The following is a 27,723-nucleotide window of genomic DNA, read 5'->3' on the forward strand; positions in this document are numbered from 1 at the left end:
GGCTCAGTCGGTTGAGCGGCTGACTTCGGCTCAGGTCACGATCTCGCGGTCCGTTGAGTTTGCAGTCCGTGAGTTCGAGCCCCGCGTCGGGCTCTATGCTGACAGCTCAGAGCCTGGAGCCTGTTTCGGATTCTGTGTCTCCCTCTCTCTGACCCTCCCCCGTTCATGCTCTGTGTCTCTCTGTCTCAAAAATAAATAAACGTTAAAAAAAAAAATTTTTTTTTTAAATAAAATGAAATAGGAGAAACTGGAAGGAACACCTTATGAGACATACTAAGGCACTATAAATTTGTCTTCGTTCTGAATACAGCGGTTGTACTTCGGAGCACTAGCTGAACTGTTGCTCTCTATCCGGGCCAGCATAAGTACTCATACATGCTGTTTCTTCCCAGTTGTGGGTTCAGTGTTTGACTGAGCTGATTGAGAACACTGTCTCTCTGGGGTGACTGGGTGATAGCTCAGTCATTTGAGTGTCCGGCTCTTGATTTCGCCTCTGGTCATGATCCCAGGGTTGTGGGATGGAGCCCTGTGTCATTCCTGCTTAAGATTCCCTCTCTTTCTCTCTCTCCCCCTCTGCGTCTCTACCCCACTCAAGCTCTCTCTCTGCCTCTCTCTCTCTCTCTCTCTCTCTCTCTCTCAAATAAAAAAATTAAATAGGGGTGCCTGAATGGCTCAGTTGGTTAAGCATCCTACTCTTGATCTCAGCTCAGGTCATGATCTCATGGTTCATGGGATAGAGCCCCAGCTCAGGCTCTGTGCTGACAGCTCAGAGCCTGCTTGGGATTCTCTCTGCCCCCTCCCCCGCCTCAAAATAAATAAACACACTTTAAAAAAATGAAATAAAGGAGCTCACCTGGGTGGCTTGGTTAAGTGGCCGACTTCAGCTCAGGTCATGATCTCATGGTTCGTGAGTTCGAGACCCACATCAGGCTCTATGTGGACAGCTCAGAGCCTGGAGCCTGCTTCAGATTCTGTCTCTCTCTCTCTCTCTCTCTCTCTCTCAGTCTCTCTGTCTCTCTGTCTCTCTCTGCCACTCCCCCCACTCATGCTCTCTTTCTCTGTCTCTCCAAAATAAACATACATACATACATAAATAAATAAAGTGGTTTTAAAAAAATCGCAGCCTTTCTGGGGTTCCTGGCTGGTTCAGTCAGTAGAGCATATGACTCTTCATTTCAGGTTTCTGAGTTCAAGCTCCACATTGAGGATAGAGCTTACTTTAAAAAAATATTTAAAAACAATGAAACAAATAAAACCACAGTCTTTCTAAGAATAAGCTGTCCAAAAGCCTCTGATCACATCATACTATTGACTTGAATTCCCCATTGGTCCCACCCAGGACTCTAATCCTCAGGACTATTCCTTCCTTTTATGGACATATTTTGTTTTGGATGGTGCTGACTTTGGTCTCAGCTTTAATATATCATATATCAAATTATCTTAGATTACTCTTAAAGGAGAAAAGCTGACCTCAATATCAGTGAATAAATAGATTTTTCAGTTTAACAATGGACCCTATTCTCTATTATACACTTATCCTCTCTAACCAAAAACTATCCACTTTGGTTTTTCAGGTGGCCTAAAGGTCATCTCCCTACCCATATTTGATTACAAGTGTGTGGAAGAATGGGCCTAATTTATACATAGTGTATTTTTTAAATGCTTTTTTATTTTGATAAGGAGCAAGGGGAAAGGGCAGAGAGAGAATCCCAGGCAGGCTCCATGCTGTCATGCTCACAGTCAGTGTAGAGCCCCCACAGGGCTCCATCCCACAATGCTGAGATCATGACCTGAGCTGAAATCAAGAGTCAGACACAACCGACTGAGCCACCCAGGTGCCACTAGAGTATATATTTTTAAAGATTTTGGGGGTGCCTGGGTGGCTCAGTCGGTGAAGCGGCCGATTTCGGCTCAGGTCATGATCTCGCGGTCCGTGAGTTCAAGCCTCGCGTCGGGCTCTGTGCTGACAGCTCAGAGCCTGGAGCCTGTTTCAGATTCTGTGTCTCCCTCTCTTTGACCCTCCCCCGTTCATGCTCTGTCTCTCTCTGTCTCAAAAATAAATAAACGTTAAAAAAATAAAATAAAATAATAAAGGTTTTGATTAAAAAAGTTTTCTTAAATGTTTATTTATTTTTGAGAGACAGAGAGAGAGCGCAAGCAGGGGAGGAGCAGAGAGAGAGGGAGACACAGAATCTGAAGCAGGTTCTAGGCTCTGAGCTGTCAGCACAGAGCCTGACACAGGGCTCAAACTCACGAACTGCAAGATCATGACCTGAGCCTAAGTCACTTAACCCACTGAGCCACCCAGGTGCCCCAGAGATTTTTATTTTTAAGTAATCTCTACAGCCGACGTGGGGCTTGAACTCACAACCCCAAGATCAAGAGTCGCATGCTCCACCCACTGAGCCAGCCATGTACCCCTATAGTGTATTTAATCCTCTATAATATATACCGGATATCGATTTCTTTCTGATTATAAAATAAATATAGTTAAGTGAAAAAGCAAGTTGAAGAGTAAAACAATTTCACTCATATAAAACATGTTTACATACATACAGATATAAAATTTATATTTGCATACAAAAAATAGGGACAAATATAAGCCAAAATATTAACAGTGGCTATATCTGCAGAGTGGGATCTGGTGTAGATTTTCACTTTTTACTTTATTTTTTTAACATATATATATATTTTTTTATTTTTATTTTTTTAATGTTTATTTTTGACAGACAGCGGATGAGCGGGGGAGGGACAGAGAGAGAGGGAGACAGAATCCAAAGCAGGCTCCAGGCTCTGAGCTGTCAGCACAGATCCTGACGTGGGGCTTGAACTCATGGAGTGTGAGATCATGACCTGAGCTGAAGTCGGACGCTCAATCGACTGAGCCACCCAGTTACCCCTAACATATATTTTTTAATATTTATTTTTGTGAGAGAGAGAGAGAGACAGAGTGTGAACAGAGGAGGGACAGACAGAGAGGGAGACACAGAATCCGAAGTAGGCTCCAGGCACTGAGCTGTCAGCACAGAGCCTGACATGGGGCTTGAACCCATGAACCATGAGATCATGATCTGAGCCGAAGTCAGTCGCTTAACCAACTGAGCCACCCAGGCTCCCCTTTCACTTTTTACTTTATACAACTCTGTATTAATTAATAATAAAAGTGAATACAGGTGTTTACTGTGCCAAACACTATAGCAAGCACTATATATTTATAATTCATACTTAGAACAATCCTATGAGATAGATACATTTACATATGAAGAAACTGAGGATCAGAGAGATTAAGAAACTTGTCCAAGATCACAGGCTAATAAAAGGGAGAGCTGGGATTTTAAACCAGGTCTCCCCAGTGCCCAGATAAGTTCCTGGTGCATAGAAAGCATCAAAATAGATATGTTGGTCATCTTGATAGATGCAGAGAAAGTATTTAACAAAATTCAACATCTTTCATGATAACACTCTCAACAAATTAGCTATAGAAGCAATTTACCTCAACATAATAAACACTTTATATGACAAGCCCATCATACTCCATGATGTGAACATCATACTCCATGAAAAGCTGAAAGTCTTTCCTCTAAGATCCGGAATAATAAGACAAGGGTGCCCACTCCTACCACTTCTATTGACCATAACACTGGGAGTCCTAGCCAGAGCAACCAGGCAACAAAAAAGAAAGCACATGGAAATAGAAAAGGAAGAAGGGAAATTGTGTTTGCAGGTGACAATGCTCTTATATATGAAAAGAACTACAGACTCCACCAAAAACTGTTAATACTAATAAGTGAATTCAGTAAAGTTGAAGGATGAAAGATTGACACACAAAAATTTGTTGCGTTTCTGTTCACTAACAATGAACTATTTACAATAGCATCAAAAAGAGTAAAATATGGAGTGCCTGGCTGGATCAGTCAATAGAATATGCAACTCTTGATCTCAGGGTTGTGTGTTCAAGCCCCATGATGGGAATAGAGTTCACTTTAAAAACAAAAAACAAAAAAAGAATAAAATATTTAGGAAGAAATTTAACCAAGGAGCTGAAACACATATTTACTAAAAACTATGACACTTTGATGAAAGAAATTGAAGAAGACACAAATAAACAGAAAGATACCCTATGAATTGGAAGAATTAATATTGTTAAAATGTCCATATTACCTGAAGCTATCTATGGATTCATTGCAATCCCTATCAAAACTTCAATGGCATTTTTCACAGAAACAGGAAAAAGAAGCCTAAAATTTGTATGGAACTACAAAAGACCTTGAATAGTCAAAGCAATCCTAAGAAAGAACAAAGCTAAAGGCATTTTGCTCTCTGATTTCAAACTATATTACAAAGCTATGTTATTTTTTAAAAGTATGGTACTGGCATAAAAATAGACACATAGACCAATGGAACAGAATAGAGAGCCTAGAAATAGACCCATGCACGTACAGTCAACTAATCTTTGACATGGCAACAAGAATTCATAATGGGTAAAGTATCTCAATAAATGGTGTGGGAAAACTGGAGAGACAAGTGGAAAATAATGAAATTGGACCTTATACCATACATAAAAATTAACTCAAAATGGATTAAAGGTTTAAATGTAGAACTTGGAACTATAAAACACCTGGAAGAAAACATAAGGAAAAGCTCCCTGATACTGGTCTTGGCAATGATTTTTTGGATTGGACACCAAAAACTTAGGCAACAAAGGCAAAAATAAACAAGTGGAACAATGTCAAATTGAAAAACTTATGGGGGCGCCTGGGTGGCGCAGTCGGTTAAGCGTCCGACTTCAGCCAGGTCACGATCTCGCGGTCTGTGAGTTCGAGCCCCGCGTCAGGCTCTGGGCTGATGGCTCGGAGCCTGGAGCCTGTTTCCGATTCTGTGTCTCCCTCTCTCTCTGCCCCTCCCCCGTTCATGCTCTGTCTCTCTCTGTCCCAAAAATAAATAAAAAACGTTGAAAAAAAAAAAATTAAAAAAAAATAAAAAAGAAAAAAAAAAAAAAGAAAAAAAAAAAGAAAAACTTATGTACAGCAGAGGAAACAACAAACAAAATGAAAAAGCAACGTATAAGAGCAGTGCCTGGGTGGACCAGGCAGTTAAGCATCTGATCTCATAGTTCGTGAGTTCAAGCCCTGCATGAGACTCTGCACTGACAGTGTGGAGCCTACTTGGAATTCTCTGTCTCCCTCTCTTTCTCTGTACCTCCCTCACTCCTTCTTTCTCTCTCAGAAAGAGAAAGAAAGAAAGAAAGAGAAAGAAAAGCAACATGGAATGAGAGAAAATATTTGCAAATCACATATCTGATATAAAATATAAAGAAATTATATAAATTGATAGCCAAAAAAAATCTGATTAAAATATGGGCAGAGGACCTAAAATAAAGACATACAGATGGTACTGTATGTAGGTTCCTAAAAAGGTACTCAATATTAGTAATTATCAGGGAAATTAAAATCAACCACAAAAGATACCACCTCACACATGTCAGCATGGCTATTGTGTATAGGACAATAGATACCAAGTGTTGGGAAGGGTGTGAAAAAACGGGAATACTTGTACACTGTTAGCGGGAATGTGAAGTGGTAACAGCCATTAGGGAAAAAACAATATGGAGATTCCTAACAAATTTAAAAATAGTGCTACCATGTAATCTAGCAATCCCACTTCTGGGTATATATACAAAGAAAATAAAATCAGTATCTTGAAGAGATATTTGCACCCCCAGGTTCACTGCAGCATTTATTAACAATAACCAAGAAATGGAAACAACCAAATTGTTGACAAACAAATGCATAAGGAAAATGTGTCATATGGATGCAGTGGAATACTACTCGGCCATAAAAAAATGAAATCCTGCCATTGGTGACAACATGGATAATCCTGGAAGACATTATGCTAAGTGAAATAAGTCAGGCACAGAAACACTGTATGATCTCACTTACATGTATAATCTAAAAAAGTCAAACTCATAGAACTACAAAGTAGAATGGTGGTTGCCAGGGGCTGCAGGTGGTAGAAATGGGGTGATGTCAAAGGGCATAAACTTTCAGTTATAAGATAGTAAGTTCTGAGGATCTAATGATCTAATCTACACATGGTGACTGCAGTTAATAATACTGTATTGTATACTTGAAATGTACTATGAAAAGTAAATCTTCAGTGTTCTCATCATAAAAAAAGGAAAAATAAAAAATTGGTAACTATGTGAGGTGATGTATGTGTTAACTAACTTGATTGTGGTTATCATTTCATAATGTATACATAAATCATTGTATTGTGGGGCAACTGGGTGGCTCAGTCGGTTAGGCATCCGACTTCGGCTCAGGTCATGATCTCATGGTTCATGGGTTCGAGCCCCGGGTTGGGCTCTGTGCTGACAGCTCAGAGCCTGGAACCTGCTTCGGATTCTGTGTCTCCCTCTCTCTCTCTGCCCTTGCCCTGCTTATGCTGCCTCTCTCTGTGTCAAAAATAACTAAACTTTTAAAAAAATGTTTTTAAATTATTGTATTGTACACCCTTAAGGAAAGATTAAACATTATGAATAAATTAAGCTTATTTTAATTAGCATCAGTAAGGTATTTTTGATTACTTAAATACTAAAAACAGAAGAAATATTCACTTACATGTATTATTAACTTCAGATTATTCCTATTTAGTGATACTGTGCATGCTGTTAGTCCATCTTCGAGTACTGCCAAGGAATATATGTCAAAATAGAGAATAAAATTTTTTCAGTTATTCTTTAAATCAGATTTTAACTAATTCAGACATCTTTCTCCATTGGTTTAATTTGTGAGGCCAACATCTATGAAATCACATAGAAGTATATTAACTGTAGATCTGGGTTCTACTGAGCATTTCTCCTCAGAGACGGCCATCTTTGTGGAATCTTTAGGGAGTATTTCATGTTGTTTATGATAGGGACTCAAAACCCTATCCTACCACTTACTAGCTAACTGCTTTTGGGAATTTTCTTCACCTTTTTCTGCCTCAGTTTTCCAAACTATGAAGTAGAGATTAGCATAATACTCTATTGTAGAGCATGTGGGGAAAATTAAGTCAGTTAATAGGTCTCATGTGCTTAGTACAATATCGGGCATGTAGCAAGGGCTCTATACATACTCATTGCTATAAGAAAAAAGATTAACTGGTATTTATGTAAATAATACAATAATCTTTTAAGAAGGGATATGAGAAAAGTGATCATTCTATGCCATAGTACTTGTAAAATTTATTTTTAAATTTTGAAAGAATTTTCAGGTCTCTAATATCATTTTGAGATGTGGAGTGAAAGAACAACAGAAAATGTTTATTGATTGGCCTATAAGCAAACATGAGTGATCTTTCTTTTCTGACACATTTTGCACATTTCTTTTACCTATTTTTTCTATGCATTCTTCTTATTCTGATGTCTTCAGTTTCTTAGCTAGTTCTTCGTATAATTACTCATTTTTATTATTTTATTTATTTTCTTACATTTATCCTTAAAAAACACACTTTCCATTAAGAATCAATAAAAGAGGTATAGGATGGAGTATTACTAGGACTCAAAAAGAATGAAATCTTGCCACGTGCAACTACGTGGATAGAACTAGAGGGTATTATGCTAAGTGAAAGTAGTCAGAGAAAGACAAATATCATGACTTCACTCATACGAGGATTTTAAGAGACAAAACAGATGAACATAAGGGAAGGGAAACAAAAATAATATAAAAACAGGGAGGGGGACAAAACAGAAGAGACTCTTAAATATGAAGAGCAGAGGGTCACTGGAGGGGCTGTGGGAGGGGGGATGAGCTAAATGGGTAAGAGGCATTAAGGAATCTACTCCTGAAATCATTGTTGCACTATATGCTAACTAACTTGGATGTAAATTAAAAAAAAAAAAAAAAAAAAAAAGAATCAATAAAGGAGGAAGGGAACACCTGGCTGGTTCAGTCAGTTAAGCATCTGACTCTTGATTTTGACTCGGGACATGATCTCATGGTTCATGGGATTGAGCCACTGTGCTGATAGTGCAGAGCCTGCTTGGGATTCTCTCTCCCTCTCTCTACCCCTGCCCCCCCTCAAAATAAATAAATGATACAAAATCTCAGTCTCAAATCTACATAGATAATTAATTTAGAAAACCTCTTTAATTTCTGTAATACAGGTTTGCAGTATTAACTAATTTTCATTAATTATATACTTGCTGTTGTGATCTAAGCAGGAACTAAAAATTCTTGAACCTGAGGGTGGGGTTCAATAGGTTAAATATTTTATTGATAGTTCTAAAAGTTCAGACTCTTTCTGAGGCAGGGATAGATAGGTCTGAGAAAGGAAGGCTGCATTTGGAATAATCATGTGCAAAAAAGACACACAAGCATCATCTTGTAAATTATTGCTTATGTTACAGATCAGAAACAGAAGCCCTGAGTTGTTCAATTACTTATCCAAAGTCACAGGACAAATGGAGTTATCCCAGATGCTAGATTTAGGTGCTAAAGCCAACACCTAGGAGAAACACCACTAGTAGTCAAATTTATCCTAGGGAAAAAGAATCCCCCAGGAATATGCCTCAGTAGAAAAATTAATTCTCGAGGCACCTGGGTGGCTCAGTCGGTTAAGCGTCCAACTTCGACTGAGGTCATGATCTCACGGTTCATGAGTTTGAGCCCCATGTCAGTCTCTATGCAGACAGCTCAGAGCCTGGAGCCTGCTTCAGATTATGTGTCTCCCTCTCTCTCTCTCTGCTCCTCCCCCACTCATTCTCTGTCTCTCTCTGTCTCTCAAAAATAAATACATGTTAAAAAAGAAAAATTAATTAAGTTCAACAGAGCCAATTTTCCCATTATTAGAAGCAGTCCCTGTTCCTTCCAATGGACACAGATGTATGTGAAGATCATGTCATGAGACAAGTGAATCTTGCTTTTGCTCAAGCCCATGGTGCTGGCAGGATGGGCAAGTGTCGTGGTCTTCATACTGCCAGGAAGCTCTGTAGCCACTGATGAGATCAGAAGTGGTACAATAAACAGTCCAAGAAAGCCAATTTGGGCAGAGTCCTGAAGGCCAACCATTTTGGAGGCTCTTCCCATGCGAAAGGAATTGTGCTGGAAAAAGTAGGGGTTGAAGCCAAACGGCCAAATTCTGCCATCAGGAAGTGTGTCAGAGTCCAGCTGATCAAGAATGGCAAGAAAATCACCGCCTTTGTACCCAATGATGGTTGTTTGAATTTTATTGAGGAAAACGGTGAGGTTCTGGTTTCTGGATTTGGTTGCAAAGGTCATGCTGTTGGTGACTTTCCTGGAGTTTGCCTTAAGGTCGTCAAAGTAGCCAACGTCTCTCTCTTTTGGCCTTATACAAAGGCAAGAAGGAAAGACCAAGATCTTAAGTTTTGATGATGAAAACATGACAATAAATTTTCATATACAACAACAACAAAAAGACAAGTGAATCTTTTAAAAAAAATTTTTTTAACATTTATTCATTTCTGAGAGACAGAGAGAGTGTGAGTGGGGGAGGGGCAGAGAGGGAGACACAGAATCCAAAGCAGGTTCCAGGCTCTGAGCTGTCAGCACAGAGCCCGACGTGGGGCTGGAACCCACAAACCGTGAGATCATGACCTGAGCCAAAGTTGGATGCTTAACTGACTAAGCCACCCATGTGCCCTAAACCTTTTGTTTTTTTTTAAGATTTTATTTTTAAGTAATGTCTACACCGAAAGTGAGGCTCAAACTCACAACCAGAGATCAAGAAGTCACATGCTCTACCCACTGAGCGAGCCAGGCACCCCAAATGAACCTTTAAGTGCTAAATCACACACAAGTGTGGCTCAATGTTCACACTCAGAAAAGAATTTGGAAAATGAAGCCTGGGAAGAGTATATTCCTGTTTCCCAATTAAGACTTTCCCATATAAATTAAATTATCACACTCTCCTTTCTCTCCTCTTCTCCCTCTTCTTTACTTTTCTCCTTTTTCTCCCTCTCTCCTTTCTGAGCTTGTAGGATTTGTTATTTCAGGGAAATGCATGGATTTTCTTGACTCCACCAAGGTTGATGGGACCGTAGGACTCTATAAGAGATACTGGAATAGTGGAAACATCGAAGAAAATACATGAATGACAATCATCTGTTATCTAGGAATCTGCCTAGTGACTTTCTTTGGTTTATATCACATAGGAAGTATTTACCATTTTTTTCTCACCATCCCAATGACTTACTCTCCCAAACCTCAGACCTCATTTCTCAGTACTTGAAACAGTTTGGGCCAAAAAACTATTTAAACACGTTGAACCAAACCTATGGGTTCTGCTCTTCAATATTTTGCTCTGCCTAGCTCTCAGAGTCCTTAACAAGTTTGAAAACGTTTCATTTGGAAATCATCACTCCGCAGGGTATCGAGCCTTGGCAAAATTCCCTCACCAATTCATTATCCATCAGCTCTGCCCTTGATTTTAAACTCACTACCTGTGGGGGTCTCTGGCTGACTCAGTCCGAGGAGCCTGCCACTCTTGATCTTCGAGTTGTAGGTTCAAGTCCCACGTTGGGTGTAGAGATTACTTAAAAATAAAATCTTATGGGACGCCTGCATGGCTCAGTCGGTTGTGCCTGCGTGGCTCAGTCGGTTAAGCATCCAACTCTTGATTTTGGCTCAGGTCACAATTTCACGGTTTATGAGACTGAGCCCCGAGTAGGGCTCTGTGCTGCCAGCGTGGAGCGTGCTTGGGACTCTCTCCCTCTCTCCCTGGCCCTCACCCACTCACTCGCCTTCTTGCACATGTTGTTGTTCTTTTTTTTCCCTCTCTCTCTCTCTCCCTTTCAAAAATAAATAAGCATTTTTAATTAAAAAAATAAAATCTTAAAAAATTAAAAAAAACTGAATTCACTAAGGTATCCTGGAGTTATATGGACCCCAGAGTGAACAATTACTGCTCAATTATAGATGGCTTCTCATATATGTAGGATTTTTAAATTAAAAACAAAAATAGAATTCAGGATTAGAACTGGACAGTGTAGCATCACACTTTCACTTTTATTTAATGTATTTGGCATATCTAAAATATTAAGATTTTTAAGAGCTATTTTCAGCCCTGTTACTGCTCCAGTCAAAGGCAGTGAAATGTGAGTAGAGATGCAATTGCATTAAATGAAGCTAACAGGGTTTGCAAAGCATATACAAGCGAGGGCTTCGCTGGGTTGACTCAGGTTAAGCAATGCAGCTTTAGAGCTCAATGTAGGTGGAAGGGGATCAGAAAAGTACTTCAGAAATACAGTGTTAAGACTGACTCAGGAAAACTTGAACTACTTTTGCATGACAGGATTCGGAGTATCAGTCAAAGGCTATTCTTCCTAGCACAAACTTACAATGGAACTATTTTACCCAGTGATGCTGGAGGAAATAGGACAGAGAGTTGTGAAAGCACCTGAAGTATACAAACAAAGGAAGAGAGGCATAATAGTGCAAATTATTTTACATCTTACAATAATTCTTGTTTTAAATGGCTTACACTGCCAGCTATGAAAACTTGTGGATTTTACTTCTATATCAATACTCATTTTGGATGTCAACCTTTTTTTTTTTTTTTTTAATAGTTTTATCACATCACTGCCTCATTTGTGAATCTATCAAGATTTCCTGTTTACTGGTTACTATATCTCTTAGCTTAGCATTCTGGGCTCATTGTCAACTCCTCAACCTCATCTTTTGTTATTTCCTAACATGACCTTCTTCTTGAGCCAAGTTAATTGGCAGATAGCACCCAGCACATGACTTGCTAGTTCCTCTAGCAAGGGCCCTTGGAAAAGCCATTCTTTAAATGTGGAATGGCTTTGCCACTCTCTGCCAATCTATATCCATCACTTCCTCTCAGTGCTGATCCAAAACTTAATTTTCTCCAAGGAGTCTTGGAGACTGATCACTTCTTTACTGCATATTCCCCAATCATCTAAACTCTGAGGTGCTTCTTACTGTGGTCCTTGTTAATTTCCTTAAATTACTTCATGTGACTGCTGTCTCTACAGAACTGGGACTGATTCTTTCTTTGTTATTTGAATTGAACTTAGCACCTGGTAGCACTAACTGATTCCAATGCTATTGCCACTACTTGTCATAAATATCAGAGTTAATTGTTCAATATTTATAAGCCAGGGAAAAGGAAATACAAAGAAAGATTGTAAAGCATAAAAGTAACAAGCACATGGGATAAACATACATGAAAGTGTGCACATAAACCAAGTGGAAAAAAAAAGCAATAGACTCTAATGCTTTATAGATAAAGGTAAACATAAATATATTTTAAAAATAAATAAATAAAGTCACCTGGCTGGTTCAGTCAATAGAGCATGAAACTCGGGGCCCCTGGGTGGCTCTGTTGGTTAAGTGTCCGACTGGGTCTCAGGTCATGATCTTAACAGTTTGTCAGTTCCAACCCTGCGTCGGGCTCTGTGCTGACAGCTTGGGGCCTGCTTTGGATTTGGTGTCTCCCTTTTCTCTCTGCTGTCCCCTGCTCATGCTCTGTCTCTGTCTCTGTCTCTCTCTCTCAAAAACTAAATAATAAACATTAAAAAGATTTAAAAGATAGAGTATGTAACTCTTGATCTCAGGGTCTTGAGTTCAACCATCCACGTTGGGCGTACAGCCTACTTAAATATAAATCAATAAATGAACAAATAAACAAAGTAAAATAAAATAAAAATTGTATCACAAAACAGTATATATACTGATTTCGACCCTGTAAAATATTAGGTACATTTATTTCATACATGGTAATTGGTGTTAGAGATTAACTTTTGTTCTATAAATTTGAGTCTAACAAAAAACAAAAAGTAAGAGATAGTGATGGAAGTTAAATAGTTCTGCTTCTTCAGTTTAAGGGAATACACCCCCATCCCTCCTTTCCTGTTGTCCACAAGTCCACAAGAACTGACGAAGAACATATCCTGTGCAGGGCATTGGCAGTTGTAATCTACCTAAAGGTGACTGATGCTCACTAATGTTGGAGAATCTCTGCACTAGGGCACGAGATCCTGTGGTTCGGTGGTTCTCAAACTTTAGGATTGCATCAGCATCACCTGGAGGGCTTGTTAAACTCTCTACCTCCAGAGTTTCCGATCCAGTAGGTCTGGGATAGGTCTGAGAATTTGCATCTCCAACGAGTCCCCTGATGATGCTGATGCTGCTGGTCCAGATGGCTCTCTGAGGACCACTGTCTTCATGATTATCTGACACTAATCAGATTACCTTGTACAGCTAATTTTTGCATATCATACGGCTTCTTCTACTTGCTTAAGCCCATATCATATTCCCTTGTAAACTAACCTATGGTCTGCGTCCATCCAACATAGCCCCTCTCTCTTTCCACTTAATTTTCCTTCCCCAAGGCTTCAATGAAAAAAACACCACCACCCTCTAACTTACCTATGCCAAGAAAGAGAAAGCTATGATTAAGTTTTAATCATATAAATCATATAATCATATAAATCAGAGCAAGTTTTTGATGACTCTGCTTTAGTCGACACCCAAAGCTGATGTTTAATCCCAGAGGCATGAGACCCTGTGCAGCCCTGAAGAAGTGTTTGGTTTCACCACACTTCTGCCCCCAACCTGCATATCATTGAAAGGTAACCTCTTCTGATTATATACTTAACTTTGAAATGGTTTCAAAAGGTGGGAGGGGACTTAAGACCTTCCTTATGTTCTGCTCTCACAGGGTTATTGAAAATTGATTTCACAAAGACACCCAAACCGAAGCAGAGGCTGCAGCTACTGTTTGAGACTATGCATACCCTCAGAAGTGAGAATGCTGTCAGCACATGACAAATGTTCTTGCAGCAGCTGGGAAGGCATACCAAGCTTCCAATGTGATACGGTATATTTTTGCCCAGAGTCACGTAGTCCCTGCCTTTAAATATCCAGGTTGCACTTTGAAAGGATGAGCCAAATACCAATCATTTAAAATTTCTGATTATTATATGCAAAATAGAGAATTGTTAACCTTAGTTTCTTTAACTTTCCTATCTCAAAGTTGAAACCAGGAACAACGTAATGTGTTCCTTGTTGATAGGCTCTTATTTTGGCAGTCTTTATTTTTTACAGTACAATGTGGTTATATTTAGTTAGTCATTCCCTTCTAAGCCCTTGAAATTTTTTGTTTGTTTAGTTGGTTTTAGTACCCTTAGAGGAAGAGGAGAGATCTATTAACATACATGAGAAGTGACCACAAAAGGGTTTTAATACAGCAGTGGAGTTTCTGAGATTAGGGTTGGGTTTTCCTCTATTGACAGGATTAATGCAGTCTTGTTTCTGGCCCACTGAAGAGGGTTGGCCTTCTGCAAAGTGATCAAGTAGACAGGTTAATCTTCAGGGTCCGAGACTGCCCCATTCTTGGGATGTCTGGATGGCTCAGCTGGTTGAGCATCCAACTCTTGATTTTGGCATGAACTCTCATGGTTCACAAAATCAAGCCACACGTTGGTTTCCTTGCTGAGTGTGGAGACTGCTTGGGACTCTCTCTCTGTGTCTCTTTCTCTTTCTCTTCCTCTGGCCCTCTCCCCCACTACGTGCTCTCTCTCTAAAATTAAAAAAAAAAAACAAAACGAAAACCTGTTCCATTCTCTGTCCTTCACCTTCTTGGGTGGTGTCCATCTGATCTCATGCCTCCTTTCATGATTGTACTTTTATTAAAATATTTTCTTAGATTTTTCATTACAAATAGCAATGTATATGATTCATGTATTAATTCAGCAAATATTTATTATACAGCCTTTTGGGGCTAAGCATCAGGAACAAAATAATATATCTGGCTTGGCTGAGCTTATATTCCAGTGAAGGGAAATAGCTATATATGTATATGTATATGTATATGTATATGTATATGTATATGTATGTATATATATGTGTATGTGTATATGTATACACACACATATATAAAACATTTATATTTATTTATATATAAATGTACACACACATGCACACACTATGTTAGATTATGATACACACTATGTAGAAAAATAAAGCCAGGAAAGGAGATAGGGAGTTCAAGTGGGTGGTGTGTATGCAGATACTGCAATTTTAAATAGGACACTCAGGGGTTGGTCTTACTGAGAAGATGACATTTAAGTCAGGGCCTAAAAGATGTGAGGTAGAGAGCAATCCACCTTTCAAGCTGACGAAGAGCAAATGCAAGGGCCCTATGGTGGGAATGTGCCTCAGATATTGAGGTAACAACAAGAAGCCTGGCCTGGATGGTGTGGAATGAATACGGGAGAGAGAGGCAGGAGATGAGGCCAAGCGTGGAGGTGGACGTCAGATGATATAGAGCCTTGGGGATCGCTGCAAAAAAAAAAAAAATTATTTTGATTCTGAGGGAGATGAGAAGCCACTGGAAGGTTTGGAGCAGAATAATGTGGTCTAAAACATCTTAAAGTACTATCCTTTCCAGGACTACAACACTGTAGAGGTAAAGTAATGACAATATGTAATATTATGTGTATTATAATGATAGAAATAGCCAACATATATTGAACGATTAATAAGCACAGGCACTATGATAAGCATTTTAAAGGAGATTCTAAAATAGAATTTTAGCGATAGATATTTTTAGGCAGGAAGTGTCTTCTTTATGAAAACACCTCATTTTCTCTCATTCTCTGTCTACAGACAAGATCAGTCATCCAGTGCCCTGAATTTTGCTGGTGATGTAGAAACTAAACTACTCTTTCAGTCAGAAGAGGTAAAATAGGAAATAAAGAGAAAAGTTTCAGATTACATTTTTCCAGAAACACTATTCTTACTGGAAACCCATCATTAAGGGAAACCCATCATTCCTAACTCATCAAAAAAAAAAAAAAAATGCTGACCAACTCTTAGCTCTTCATATCCATTCAATGTAAATTCATGGCTCTGTCCTTTTTAATCTTAAATTCTTTCTAGGATGGTGCAGGGCAATTATTTCTCTTTTCTTCCTAAATTCTTTAAATTCTCTGCTTGAATCAGATTTATATTGAGAATCTCTGAAACGGATGGCTAATGCAAAGTCCTATGTAACTTTGTGTCGATTCAGTAGGGCAAGCTCTATGGCAACATGGTGGAAAATTCCTGGGTCTGTGTCCTTCCTACTGGCCACTCTTTCAAATTCTCAGTCTCTTTCTTTTCTTTGACATGCACCCAAGTAGATTCTTAACATGGTACATGTATAAGTAAATGGCAGTGTTGGGCACCCTTCTGCAGCACCAGAAGACCAAGGAGCTCTCTCTCAACTTTGCAAAACTTCTCAGATGCCTATGCTGGCAGAGAATTAAACTCATGTTTATGTGGTGTGCTCATCTATTTAATTCAATTGCAACAAATACACGAGACACCATTCTAGCTGTGATAAGGAATAAAGGTTTAAGAAACTATTTGCCTGGCCTTGTATTTGTCTTTTTGAATATGTTATTTCATATAAAACTTAAATTTTTAGTTAGGTATTATTAGCTACATTTCATCTAAGGAAATTGAAGCTTGGAGAATTAAGATCCTTGATGAAGTTCTTATAACTTATAAGTGGCAAAGTCAGGAGTAAGATTTCAAATTCAGCTGACATTGAAGCTCATGTTTTGTCAACACAGGTGGTAACATTTTATAAAATAGAATGTAAATATCAAGCATACAGCCCATATATGTATCCATTATTCTATGGAACATTTTACATAATTAACCTATTTGAATTGTGTATTCCTGTGGCAAGAGATTTCTTCTTTGATCTTTTATTGAGATACCAATGTTGTCAAAACACAAGGAAGTCCCCTAAGGCAATGCCAATCACTAGAAACTACGAAATCACTCAGTACCAGCTGGAGTGTCATGGGCGTGTGCATTGTAGGGTTAGCACAGGAGACTGGGAGTTTAGGCTCCTCATGTCTTAATGTGTGTCTCCTCAAGGGCAGGAGGGAGGAGGGAAGTCAAGGGCAGGCACTTGGTGTTCGGCAGGAGGCCAGGTGCAAGATGAGAAGCAACAGCAGCTGAGGATCTGGGGCCTCTGAACCTGTTCTTTTTCTTTGACCTTGACTTATTTGTTTCTATTTTCTTTTACATCCAGTATCAACCTTCTCTCACTTGGTGTTTTCTGTTCCCTGAACTAAATAGGTAGGACTCCCTAAATCCCTTTGAAAAAAACATCACAAGAATATGAAACTTCAGTCCAAGGATACAGCTTTTGTGTGTGTGTGTTTTCCAAGATGAAAAAGTAGTTTTTTCTTCACTGTTAATGGCAAATAACATAGATAAGTGCAGATGAAGTGCAAGGGGCACATACATACACATGCATATACCTAAAAAAAAAAAAAAAAAAAAAAAAAAAGATGTAGAGGGGTGCCTGGGTGGCTCAGTCAGTTAAGCGTCTGACTTCAGCTCAGGTCACGATCTCGCGGTCCGTGAGTTCGAGCCCCACGTCGGGCTCTGGGCTCATGGCTCAGAGCCTGGAGCCTGCTTCCGATTCTGTGTCTCCCTCTCTCTCTGCCCCTCCCCCGTTCATGCTCTGTCTCTGTCTCAAAAATAAATAAACATTAAAAAAATTAAAAAAAAAAGATGTAGAAAGTTATATGCTAAGAGTTAGCACTGTTGTCTGGATTGCAGTGTTTGTAGTTCTTTTTCCTTGTCTGTTTTATAATGTTTTTTTTTTTTTAAGTGATTAGGTATTGCCTTTTTAATAAGGAAGATGAAGATTATAGTTACTATGCATGTATGATGACTTATCGACATATTAAAAGTGAAAACTAACAAATAAATTTGTTAGTGAAAAATAACAAATAAAACTAACAAAGACTATGTAAGGACAAATGTAGAACCAAGATAGAATTAAGAAAACTCAAAATAATGGGCGAATAGTTAAGAAAAATATAGCATGGAGGCTTCTGCAAACATACCTCCGCTTTTTGGGAGAGTCTGTTCAGTGGACATGGGATGCTGAAGAAAGACTAAAGGCTGCTTGACTTGATAGATTAACCTAATTAAACTCTGATGGATGGATTAACGATAGTCAAATATAAATCATATTGATATCCAAGTAAATCCATAGAACATTATTTTCATTAAAAAAGTGTTTTTATGGGGCACCTGGGTGGCTCAGTTGGTTGAGCATCCGACTTCGGCTCAGGCCATGATCTCGCAGTTTGTGAGTTTGAGCCCCATGTGGGGCTCTGGGCTGACAGCTCAGAGCCTGGAGCCTGCTTCAGATTACATGTCTCCCTCTCCCTCTGCCCCTTCCCTGCTCCCACTCTGTCTCTCTCCCTCTCTATAAATAAGTAAACATTAAAAAAAAAGTATTTTTATGAAAACTGCTTAATTGTGTGGGGAAATGTCAAATGAATAAGTCAGGATGAAAAATTGTATTTGTAGTAGGAATACAAATAATTTTTTTAAAGTAATCTAAGCATTAAAAAAAATAATAACTGGAAGGAAATTTACCAATAGTCTATCCATGACAGTGATTGTGTAGTGGGACAATGAATAAGCTGTTTTTCCTAGTTCTTTCTTTCTGTATTTCTAAAAATTTTTAAATAAGTGTATTACTTTTGATAGGAAATAACAGTAAAGCCATAGTAATATAAGTTTTTAAATAACTATCTTTTTCTATATCAATCAAATAATTTGAGAAAGTTGTTCTTGTGGGATTTTTGAGTGAGAATTTAAAAGCTTAGGCCTCCATAAAATTTTATGTTCACAAAATTCAGTTAAATTCTTGTTTTAGTCACATAGATACTGAATAGAGAAATAGAATTAAAATACATTTCATGAGATTAAACTAAATATTCATTTTTTTTTTTTAAGTAATCTCTCTCCCCAACATGGGACTAGAACTCAATGACCCCAAGATCAAGAGCCACATGTTCTAATGACTGAGCCAACCAGGCATCCCTTAGATCATAATTTTAGATTATGCTCTAAATTATTAGTAGCATGCTCTACTCTTGATTTCAGGGTTGTAAATTCAAGCTCCACATTAGTTGTAAAGATTACTTAAAAATAAAATCTTAAGAAAGAAAGAAAGAAAGAGAGAAAGAAAGAAATTATCATCTATAATATAATCCAAAAAAAGAAACACTCCTTAAATGTTATTTATTTATTTATTTACTTATTCATTCATTCATTCATTCATTCATTCTTAAGTGCTGTTTATAACAAGGAAGAATTGGAAGATGATGCAAGGGGAATAGTTACTGAAATTGGGATGTAGATACTTTGTATTGTACAACCATTGTACATGCTACTTTTTTTTAAACATGCTACTTTTGATTATCATGCAGACAAAAGGTAAAACTGAATATGCCATATAGACAATGGGTTATCCCTGATAATTTCATTATGTAAAAATATGCATGCATCTTACAAATTACTAGGAAAGGAATATACAAAGTATTAATGTTAGCTTTAGGGAAGTGTTATAATGGATGATTTCCCCTTATTTTATATATACAAAAATTAAAACATTTTTATAAATGTAGTTTGCTTTTTAAAGGGCAAAATCATCTACAAAATTGCCACTCAAAAAATAACCACAGAGCAAGAGGGGCTACTTTATGTGAGAACAAGTCTGGGCTAGGCAGAAGCAACAAGAGGATAGTACCTATCTGACAGGATTATTTAAGTATTAGTAATGGAGTGCTTAGTATAGCATCTAACACAACATATGTCCCAATGAATGAGGGCCATTCTTACCAACTCACCCTATTTCTTTCATTTGATCATTCATCAAACCTTTTAAAAAAAAAGGGGGGGGTTCGGATACCTGGGTGGCTCAGTCAGTTGAGCGTCCGACTTTGGCTCAGGTCATGATCTCACAGTTTGTGGGTTTGAGCCCCCCCGTCGGACTCTGTGCTGACAGCTCAGAGCCTGGATCCCACTTTGGATTTTGTCTCCTTTCCCTCTGCCCCTCCTCCCACTCATGCTCTGTCTCTGTCTCAGAAATAAATAAACTTTTAAAAAAAATTAAAAAAATAAAAATATTTTTTTCTTAAGTAATCTCGAACTCACATCAAAATCAAGAGTCACATGCTCCACCAAATGAGCCAGCCAGATGTCCCACATCAAACCTTCTTTAAGTGACTGGGCATATGGCATGCTGAAGGTAGAGAAGAGTCTTTCTCTTTGGTTAAGACTAATAGGTATCTATACCTACAAGTTCGGTTGACTGTGTTCAAGAAAGTTCCCTGAGTAGAAACTGGCTATTGAGGAAATTAATGATTTGGTATAGGCACAGCAGACATCACATATGCAGGCCATAGTATTCTGTTGGGCTTAAGAAAATGTTTTAATTTATTTTAAAATCAGAAGGAAAAATGACTTTCAGGTTCAAAAAAATATTTTATATTTTAACACATAATATATGTTTGCCTTTATACAGCACAGTTATTCACTATAGTTTCAATATTTATAAGGGGACCATGAAGGTAAAAGTGCCAAGGCCATGAAGGTGATAATTTGGTTCTGCCCTCTAGATGTGGTCAGCACTTTGATAAAGCACTCAAAACTTTAAACTTAAAAGTACTATAGAAAGGACATTGAAGAACAAAGAGTGACATTGCAATGCATTGGCTATAGCGGTATTATCAGGAAAAGACCAATATTTCGGGTTGACCCAACAGACCTCAAAGGGGAGAGACATGTATTTGAGGCACACTAGAAAGTTACGCTCTCTGGGGGATACTCCACAATGGTTTAGTTAAATACCAACTAAGTTCCCTTCCCCATTTGTGCTCAGCAAACAACCTTCTCATGTCTTTTCTTTGTGATTCCTTCATTTTGTTATGTTATAATTAAATGGAATCTGTTATTCCCCATAGGACTATAAAGACCTTGAGGGGAAAAACCATAAGCTGCTCATTATTTAACTGTATTAACTTGCAGATAATAGGCACTTAATGTGTACTTGTTGAATTTATTGTTAAACTGATTAACCAGATAGCTTGTCAATAGGAAAAGAGTGATTTGCAAATAAGACACATATATTCAGTCACTAGTGAACTATACACTTTATTTAAAATAAGTGAATTAGGATGCCTGGTTGGCTCAGTCCATGAGGCATGTGACTCTTGATCTTGGGGTTGTGAGTTTGAGCCCCACCTTGGGTGTAGAATAAAATAAAATCTTAAAAAAAATATTATATTTATAGCATGTGAGTTTGGGTAGCTTGAGCCATCCTTGAGTAAGCTACCAAGGTCCCAGATCAAAGAAGTTGAAGAACAGACTTTAACCTCATTACCCTTGCCAGAGTATCTTTAGCCCCAGGAGGTCCCCAGTCTTCTTAATCTCCAGTTAACTTTGTCTCAGAATTGCTCCTGCACACCCCAAGAAACCCCCATAAAGGGTGTGAACACAAAAGTAAATGGCAGGTAAACTATGATACGTAAGTGTGCCTAATATTTAAACATTTTAAAGTATTCAAATATGAAAAGTAAAGCAACAATGGAAATCTTTTTTTTTTTTAATGTTTATTTATTTTGAAAGATTGAGAGAGAGAGAGAGAGAGAGAGCACACGTGTGAACAGGGGACGTCAGAGAGATAGGGAGGGAGAAAGAGTATCCCAAGCAGTCTCTGAGCTATCAGAGCCCAGCACAGGGCTTGAACTCATGAATGGTGAGATCATGACCTGATCTGAAATCAAGATTCAGAGACTCAACTAACTGAGCCACCCAGGCGCCCCGACAATGGAAAATCTTTTACTTTTTTCTTTACTGAAAAAATTGGCAATTAAAAAAGTTACTACTTGGGTCTCCTGGCTGGCTCACTTAGTAGAGCATGCAACTCTTGATCTCAGGGTTGTAAGTTTGAGCCTCACATTAGGTGTAGATATTACTTAAAAAACAAAAATAATAGAACCTTTAAAAAATTTACCACTCTGCTGACAAGGGTCCAAAGAGAAAAAAGTGATCATATGTTGCTGATAGGTATATACTTGACATTTTCCCATCCAAGTACTAACCAGGCCCGACCCTGCTTAGCTTCCGAGATCAGACGAGATCGGGCGCGTTCAGGGTGGTATGGCCGTAGACTATACTTGACATTTTCAAGAGAACTGCTTAACAATGTCTTTTTTTTTTTTTTTCAACGTTTTTTATTTATTTTTGGGACAGAGAGAGAGACAGAGCATGAATGGGGGAGGGGCAGAGAGAGAGAGGGAGACACAGAATCGGAAACAGGCTCCAGGCTCGGAGCCATCAGCCCAGAGCCTGACGCGGGGCTCGAACTCACGGACCGCGAGATCGTGACCTGGCTGAAGTCGGACGCTTAACCGACTGCGCCACCCAGGCGCCCCAGAGAACTGCTTAACAATTTCTTGAAGAACTTTCAAGAAATTTTGGTCCTTTGATCTAAAAACTCCATTTCCAGGATTCTTTTTCCCAAAGAAAATAAGTCAGATATGTGGGAATGGTCAAGAAAATTTTGGTATACTCATAAGATGAAATAAGATGTAGCCATTAAAGATAATATTTTTGAAAGACTTTACATGACATGTCAAAGGAACTATATTGAGTGAAGAAATATTGGGTTTAAAACTCTGTATAGAGTATGATCCCAACTATGTGACATTACATGTATTCTAGACAATACATACATTAGATATTAAATGACAGGAAGAAACCTTGTTTAATATGCTCATATTATAGGGGCGCCTGGGTGGCTCAGTCTGGATAGGTGTCCGACTTCAGCTCAGGTCATGATCTCATGGTTTGTGAGCTGGAGCCCATGTCGGGCTCTATGCGGACAGCTGAGAGCCTGGAGCCTGTTTCAGATTCTGTGTCTCCCTCTTTCTGCCCCTCCCCCACTCATGCTCTGTCTCTCTCTGTCTCAGAAATAAATACACATTAAAAAAAACTTAAAGAAATCCTCATATTATAATAAAATAATATTTCAAGGAAGAATATATGTTTAAATTTCAAGACTTTAATACCTTGATGGGGATTTTAATTTTTTCTTTTTTTTGCTTCTTTCTCTCAAAATATCTTCAATCAATATTAGTTTTTTTTTCAGTTTATTTTACTTATTTTGAGAGAGAGTGAGAGAGAGAGAGCACAGAAGGGGCAGAAAGAGAGGCAGAGAGAGAGAATCCCAAGCAGGCTCCTCACTGTTAGCACAGAGCCCAATATGGGGCTGGAACTCACGAATCCTGAAGTCATGACCTGAGTCTAAATCAAGAGTTGGACACTTAACAAACTGAGCCACTCAGCCGCCCCGATATTAGTTTCATGATCAGGAAAAAAAAAAGTTATTGAAAAATATGCTTCTAAAATCTGCTAGGCTAAAAGGTTTTCTTTTCCTTGCTTTCCAGCATCCAGCACATTTATTGGCATTCTGTCAGCTTGCGGAAATACTGGATAAATAAATCTATAAAAGAATGAACAAGTAGATGAATAAATGAAATAAGACAAAGTCCTGTATATTTAAGCCACTTTAACTGCTTTCTTGTCTCCACATTTCACATCCAAACCATTCTCAGATTTTGTCAGTCTTGTCTTTATAAACAACCTAAATCTGACCTTTATTGTCACCTATGATACCATTCTAAACTGCCATACTTGCACAACTGGACATGTGCAATAACGTCTCAGCTGGCCTCCCTACCTTCATGGTTGCTGCCTACGATCTAATCTTAAAAAGCAGTAAGAGTGTGGCTCAGAATGTAGAACTCCTCTGCTCTGAAACCTCCAGTGATTTTCACTGTCAATCAAAATGATCAAAAGTCTTTACAGTGGCCCATGAGGCCCTTTGTACCTGGCCCCGCCCCACTTCCCTCTAACCTCTTCTTCTACCTCTTTTCACTCCATTCTGGCTACATTAGCTTTTTGCTCCTGCCCTAGGTCCTTTGCATCGGCTTTTCTCTCTGCCTGAAATGTTCTTTCCCAAAATAACTGCAAGGCTTTGCTCCATCACTTCATTCAGGTCCCTGTGCAAATGCCAGCAGGACAGAGGGGACTTCCCAGATCCTTCTATTAAAAACAGCACTATTCCCCTCCATTATTCTCCCATCATTTTCTGTGCCTTTACCTTCCTTTTTCTTCTTCACAGCCCCTTTAGCCACCTGAAATATATATATTTATTTGCAACATCTATCTCCCCTCCCAACCCCCTGCCTAGAATGTAAGCTCCATTAGGGCAAGGGATTTTCTTGTTTTTTCTCTGCTCTACACAAAATTAATTTTTTGAAAATGACAACACAATTACTAATGATCAAAAGGTTAATGATAGGTTCTCCCCTCTGAATTACCTCAAAGATTTGTAAGAAGGGTACCTTAAGTTCATTTCTTCTTTAATTTCAGTTTTGAAAGCTGAAAAGTTCCAAAATGTCCTCATGCTATAAGATAATGTGTTAAACTGAGCTGTACAATGAGAGGTACTAGACATCTGGTATATAAAGAACTATAATGCACTTTGTGTTCCAAATTAGAAATATTTTGATTGATTGCATTTTAAAAAACATTTTAAGGAGCGCCTGACCGTCTCAGTAGAGCATGTGACTCTTGATCTCAGGGTCATGAGTTCAGGCTCCATTTGGTCTAGAGCTACTTTGAAAAATATGTATATAGATATATTGGTTAACATTAATTTATATTGAAAATTATAAATTTCCTATATAGTTTTCATATAGCTTATGACAGAAGAAATATTGTAGTAGTCATTGCTTGATATTTTCTGAGGTTGTATCTTTATGAATATGACTTCTGGGAACCTGATTTGATTTCAAACTCTTTGCTACAGTCTTTTTTGTTTGTTTGTTTATTTTTCTTTGCTAAAGTCTTAACAATTACCTAGAAACACTGGTTCCACAGAGCATGTCCCATATATTTGTTTCAGACAATTCAGGTGGACCGAATATTATGATCCTTATTAATGTACATATTCCAAGATTGTTCAGCTCTTCACTGGCTTTGTGATCTTGATCAATGAACTTAACCTCTTCAAACTTCAGTATTCTTATCTGGAAATGGGGATGGTAATAGCAGGTAACTAGTAGTCTTGTAGGAATTAAATCAGATGGTATCTATAAAGTACTTGGCATAGTGTCTGAAACACAGTATGTGCTCAGCAAATACCAGCTATTTTTATTATCACAAAGACATATTTATAAGAGTGAGGAAAACAATCTCTGGGAGGCTCTCCTAAGCAAAGGCACACATGAAAATTTGAAAGAGTAAGTTCAACCTCCCTAGTCATCAAAAAAAAATCAATTAAACAATATATAGTATTTCACGTATCAAAATATATTTTTAAAAAATCAATGCACACTGTTCATAAGTATATGGTGAAAAGGCTACTCTTCTATTCACCACTCATGGGAGTCTAATTTTGTAAATTCTTTCAAATCTGTGTTATGTATCTAAAGCTTCAAAATATATATGTAAAAAAATATATTTTGAAGTGCTAGAAATGCATTTGAAAGCCATAATTAACAAGGGGTAAAAATATTCAACTATAATGGTACTCATGGGGCACCTGGGTGACTCAGTTGGTTAAGCATCCAACTTTGGCTCAGGTCATGATCTCAAAGTTCATGAGTTTGAGCCTCACATCAGGCTCTGTGCTGACAGCTCAGAGCCTGGAGCCTACCTTGGATTCTGTATCTCCCTCTGTCTCCCTGCCCCTCCCCTGCTTGTACTGTCTCTCTCTTAAAAATAAGTAAACATTAGGGGCGCCTGGGTGGCTCAGTCGGTTAAGCGTCCGACTTCAGCTCAGGTCACAATCTCACACTCCGTGAGTTCGAGCCCCCCGTCGGGCTCTGGGCCAATGGCTCAGAGCTTAGAGCCTGCTTCCGATTCTGTGTCTCCCTCTCTCTGCCCCTCCCCCGTTCATGCTCTGTCTCTCTCTGTCTCAAAAATAAATAAACGTTAAAAAAAAAAAATTAAAAAAAAATAAGTAAACATTGAAAAAAAAAGCACACATAACAGCATAGTTTACATATGTTATAATGAAATAAAAAATTAGAAACAATCTGAATAATCAAAAATAAATAACTGAATAATAATTTACTAATATAATAGAATTCTATGCAGTCGTAAAAAGACGCTGTAAAATCACATTTATTTTTTAATTTTTTTAATTTTTTTTGTAAAATCACATTTAAAAGATATTTATAATATATTATTAAATTAAATTAATTAGATGCAGTTTTTTAAATAATTTTTTAAGTTTAATTATTTATTTATGAGAAAGAGAGAGCACATGTGAACAGGGGAGGGACAGAGAAAGAGGGAGAGAGAGAATCCCAAGCAGGCTTTGTGCTGTCAGTGTGGAGCCTGACTCAGGCCTTGATCCCACAAACTGTGAGATCATGACCTCAGATGAAACCAAGAGTCATACTCTTAACTGATTGAACCACCCAGGTGCCCCCCTCTTTTTTGGAATCTCCACCCACAATGTGGGACTAAAACTCAGGACCCTGAGATCAAGAGTTACATGCTCTACCAGCTGATTCAGCCACGTGCCCTAGATATTGCACTTTTTAAATCAGTAGAAAAATAGTTGGAAGAATTAATCAAGGTGTTACTAGGTCAGAGCCAGTTGGATTATAAATACTTTTTATTTTTTCACCTTGTTATCTATATTTAAAATTTTTTCAATGATAATCTTATGGTATTGCACAATTACGAAAGCACACAGAAAGGCATTTATTGAATGAGAGCATAGCAGTTAAAAGCATTGGCTCTGAGTCAGATGGCTTGTCTTGTCATCCAGCTGTTCCATCAACTATATAAACTTTGACAAATTATTTAACTTTTTTGTTTTTTTTTAAATTTATTTTTGAGACAGAGACAGAGCGTGAGCAGGGGAGGGGCAGAGAGAGAGGGAGACACAGAATCTGAAACAGGCTCCAGACTCTGAGCTCTCAGCACAGAGCCCGATGCGGGGCTCGAACTCACAAACCGTGAGATCATGACCTGAGTCGAAGTCAGATGCTCAACCAACTGAGCCACCCAGGCGACCCCTATTTAACTTTTTTGAAACTCACTTCTCTCTTACAGGAGTCTTGAGGACTAAATACACCAGTGAGTCAAAGTTTAATATTACTTTGCAATAATAACGGGTAACATTTATTGACTACTTACTGTGTGCCAACACTGTTTTAATCTTTACACATATTAAATCTTTTCATCTGTAAAACAGTCTTCTAAGGATGAGCACTCAGTAAATGATGTAATAAATGTAATAATAATTATTATGGTTATTTTAATTGTTCAGTTTAGGACTATATACATATATAAGTAATGTATGTATGTATGAATGAATGTATGTATTTAAAGTAGGCTCGACGCCCAACGTGGGGCTTAAACTCACCGCCCTGAGATCAAGAGTCGAATGCTCTACTGACTGAGCCAGCCAGGCATCCCAGGATTATCAGCTTGAAAACATAACTGTTTGTAAAACAAAAAATGTACACCAAGCCATAATTTTCACATACAGAAGCAATGATATATCTTGTCAACCTATTTTCAGGGAGCATCATGGAGGGATTCATCCCAAAGTCATTCCCAGCTCTGAGCATATGATGCCATGATTGAGATATTTGCTAGAAAATTCAGGTATACCTCAAACATAATAAATGTTGACCCAATGGTATTCAGAAATAGATCACAGTATCCTGTAGGCCTATTCTTAGACATTAGCTTTTCACACATTGTGGATAAAATAACTGTGTCATCTTAAAACTATTAAAGCAAAAAGAAGATCACTTCAGTACCACATAGGCTCTCTATCTAACAGATTGCTATTTTA

At 38.2% G+C, this 27,723-nt stretch overlaps 1 pseudogene; it reads left to right on the forward strand.

The window, feature by feature from the left end:
• The first annotated feature begins 8,933 nt into the window (after nucleotides 1-8,933).
• Nucleotides 8,934-9,498, forward strand: LOC132693275 (small ribosomal subunit protein uS12 pseudogene; annotated as a pseudogene).
• Nucleotides 9,499-27,723: the final 18,225 nt, after the last annotated feature.

The sequence above is a fragment of the Panthera onca genome, chromosome B1 (genome assembly GCF_046562875.1).
Source record: "Panthera onca isolate mPanOnc1 chromosome B1, mPanOnc1 haplotype 2, whole genome shotgun sequence".
Taxonomy (NCBI): Eukaryota; Metazoa; Chordata; class Mammalia; order Carnivora; family Felidae; genus Panthera; species Panthera onca.